This window comes from Pinus tabuliformis, chromosome 5_1 (assembly GCF_031772625.1).
Source record: "Pinus tabuliformis cultivar Carrire ecotype Pingquan chromosome 5_1, CPIR1, whole genome shotgun sequence".
Classification (NCBI taxonomy): Eukaryota; Viridiplantae; Streptophyta; class Pinopsida; order Pinales; family Pinaceae; genus Pinus; species Pinus tabuliformis.
This window is the reverse complement of record NC_142305.1, coordinates 724,037,543-724,041,367: the sequence shown is the minus strand read 5'-3', so window position 1 is coordinate 724,041,367 and position 3,825 is coordinate 724,037,543.

Here is a 3,825-nt window from a genome sequence, read left to right as displayed (position 1 = left end):
ATTTGTAGAAATTAATAGTAGATTCAAAACTACTCATGAAATTTACTAAATCACAAGACTTGAAGCTACTGTACTAATATGCGGAAGTTAATTCATCATCTAGAATACAAATCACAGACACACAAAAGGAAACATCACACATGCACAAATATTTATCTAGGGGAAAAAACTACTCAAAAACCCTTCCTATTTGTATTGCATTAATTAGATGATAGATATGAAATACATATGCTTGCTCAAGCCTGAGCACACCCTGCAAGTCTATAGTTTATCCCTTTACCTGATTGACTGAATTTGGCCAACACTTAGCCAATTTTCAAGCCCTCCAAGCTCCTATTTCCTTGCATTGTTCCTCTAGAAAACTAGCCCCCATTATTTAGGAAATTCCCGATATTGAATTATGAAATTCCTCTAGGTCCTTCCTTTGGCTGCATGCACCACCTACACACATGGAAATATGCTACAATTGATAGTAAACTACGTTGGAATATTCGTCTCAACTGGGTAAATCAAATTCTATGCATGCAACAATTATTTTGGGTTGATTGATTAGTTAACTGGTTGATCACTGAATGTGGTTGAGTTCCACTTCCACAACTTGACCTCCACTAGTTCTTTTGATAGTTAGAGCTAGTTTAACTGACAATAACTCAATTTAACTGATATAGATTGCTACAAATTAGTAATAAAATATATTAAAATGAACTTGATCCGAAATGGATCATTATATTTTTTATCATCCATCTCGATGCATTCAAAGTGTAAAAAGTGGAGGAATCAACTCACGGGGCTGTTTTTACCGCTGGGACCCAGTTTGGTGAAATAGGGTTTGAAACCTTCTAGGAGTGTTTTGAGGCATCAAATGAATTTTTTTAAGGGTAACAATTTTCCACTTTAGCATAGTACCATGATCCGGATTTAAACAGTAACACAACAAATTACAGAGATAACCATAAACACAAAGATGCAACGGAAATAATACTTCATTTAATTAATGTAAAATACTGAAATATGCTTACAAACAAAAATGGAAATAAACCAGCTAGGGCGATGGTAGCTTATCTCTGAGAAGAGATGTGGCGGCTACATGCCTCTGAATTGTGTTACAATGAGGCTCGAAGGCCTATTTATTGTTGAGAAACAATGGAAAACCCTTAACATCCCAAAACCTAACCCTAGAAGATGAAACACCAAATTGTGGGCCCCGTTTTGGGTAAGTTGGTACATCAACTTCCCGGGGTTGTAACTTTGGAACCCGATCTTTGTTTGACATGTACAATAGCTCGTTAGAAAGATATATTCGAGCACTACATCTTTGGGATGATAAAAATTGGTCCATGGACCCATGTTGCTCCCATATTTCCCAAAAAACGTCGTTTAGGACCTCAAAACGGCTCCGGAAATTCAGGACCCGAAAAACTGCTAAAAATAGTAAATTATGCTACAATTACGGAAACTGAAAAACTGAAAGAGATAGTTGTGGGGGTCCAAGTGGGATAGGTGGGTGGCTACCAACATCCACCTGGAACATTCCTCCCCCCTTAGGAAGCAATGGTCCTCATTGCGTTGAGTTCCTCCATTTGCTGAACTTGGTCCCTAGTGAGCTGTTCTGCAATCTCGGATGTGTCCAGTAATGGTGGGAAGCATGGTTGAGGGTGGTACATGTTAGTGCCTAGATATACCTTAGGCTGAAAAGGTAGGATCCAGGATCAACATCAAACCACGCTCAGCCTGGTAGCTAGCCCTACCAGGTCAGGAGAGGGCTCTCTCTAGGTCAATCTAAGCAAATAATGGTCGATGAAGGCTTGAGATGACTAATAGAAATACTGATCTTAGGCTAGGTATAAGTGCAAGAGAGTTTGACTAAATGAAATGTTGTTTTTGTTGGCTCAGATGGAAAGATAGATTTTGGGTGCGGGGATTGAGGCTCAGTCCTGTAGGGATCTCAATGGGGCAAGGTAGGCAATTGTTTTTGGCACTTAAAATTGAATGAGATGGAAGGAATAGACAGATGAGGTGTTGAAGAGGGCAAGAGCAATCATGGATCCTCCCCAAACAACTGAAAACATCAAATAACTAAAGCAAACTTCAAGTAGAGCACTGCACTTTCAATGGATTCTACTTACACTCTTGTTTGTTTAGTTCAGAAGAAAGAAGAAAGAGAATGACATACATAACATATAAGCAAATTCACAATTACAAAGAGAAGCACTGTAGCAAGACAAATTGCCACATGAATCCCAAAGAGTGCTGCAAATCCTGGTCTCAATTCCTTAGCCAAAATGAAATTATGAGTGTACAATATTGAAGTTCCTTCCTTTCTCAAGAGTCCAACCATGCTAATGACTGAAAAGCAACATAGTATAGACAAACATAGCTCATCCTTTCCTCTAGGGGTCGAGCTAACATGTTCAGGAGCTGATCCAACAGATTCTAAACTAAGAACTAGAAACTAGGCAACATAACAACATGCCTCTAGAAACAAGGTAACTGATTCAGTCAGTTTCAAACAACCTTTAAACTGATGAATCTACCTCTACAAGTGAAAATATAACATATTTACATCATGATCCATCAATATACATCAAATTACATCACAAATTTGTCATTAGGAAAGTAAAAAAGTCAAACTAGGAAAAGCTGGGCGAAAAACAGAGCAAAAATTGGTCAAACTGGCAATTTTTCCTCTATGCACCGCACCTGATTCTCTATGCGTCGCGCATGTTTGGACCCACTTTTGGAGGCCTTCTTGATGTCCAAATGAGCTCCAAGTGTGCTTGCTGGAAAGTTCTGCCTGTCTACTTTCCAACCCAAGTGTAATTTTTCAATTAGGCCTCCATTTGCCCCTCCAAAAGTCCATTCTCCAAACACTGTTTCCTGTGTGTCAAAATAGGGGCAGTGAGGTCATTTTTTTAGTGTTTTTGACCTTTTTGAGGGCTCAAAACCTACCCAAATTTCTTGGCCATAGGTAGGAAAGCATAATTTTCCATGAAAAATCCAAAAATGCTGAGTTTTCGTGATTTGGAGTCCCCTAGCAAAAGCGAGTGCCACGTGGTGCAGCGCATAGGGTAGAAAAACCTATTTTTGTGCCAAAAAATTTCCAAAATGCAAAAATTGCTCCAATTTTTTGCAATTTAGGTTGAGTCTTCTCTATCAAGAGCTATGCTGGGCCAAGGAAGCCTCAGCCAATATCTGAAGTCGATCATTCTCCTTTTGTCTCCTTGATGCTCTTTTCAACTTTGCTTTCAAACTCCTGATTCTCGCTTGGCACACTTTGTTCCTTGCCATGTAATGAATAGCCATGTGTCTCAACAAGTTTTTCTCCTTGTTGGCTTTTTCTAGCTTCCTCTCCAAGTGGATATTGACTCTTTCAAGCCATGACTCCCTATCGGCATTGATCTCTTGCTCTAATGAAGTGAACTCTACCCTCCTCCTTTGGGCAGCTTGGTGATTCTCTCGGATGTTTTGTAACTCCATAATCACCTGCTGGTCCTCGAGCTGCTTATTCCTCTGCTCCAGGTACTGTATAGTCCATTGAGATCTATCCAAGTTGATAGACAAGGCACCAATGTCTTCCTGCTGTTCCATAATGATTTCTCTAAGATTTGTGCTTTGCGGGCCCATATCGGTATCATCACCCTCAATGAGGATGAAATCAGTCTCCCGCTCACTTGATGGTCCTTCCTCCTGTAGTGGCCTCTTGCCTCGGTCCTGAACCTGCTGTGCTGATGATGGAAGCGAGGCCCCTTCCACCCCAGGTGGAGATAACACTCGCTTTGCTGCTGCAAACAACCGTCTAGTGCCCTTCTGATAGGTGATGAACAC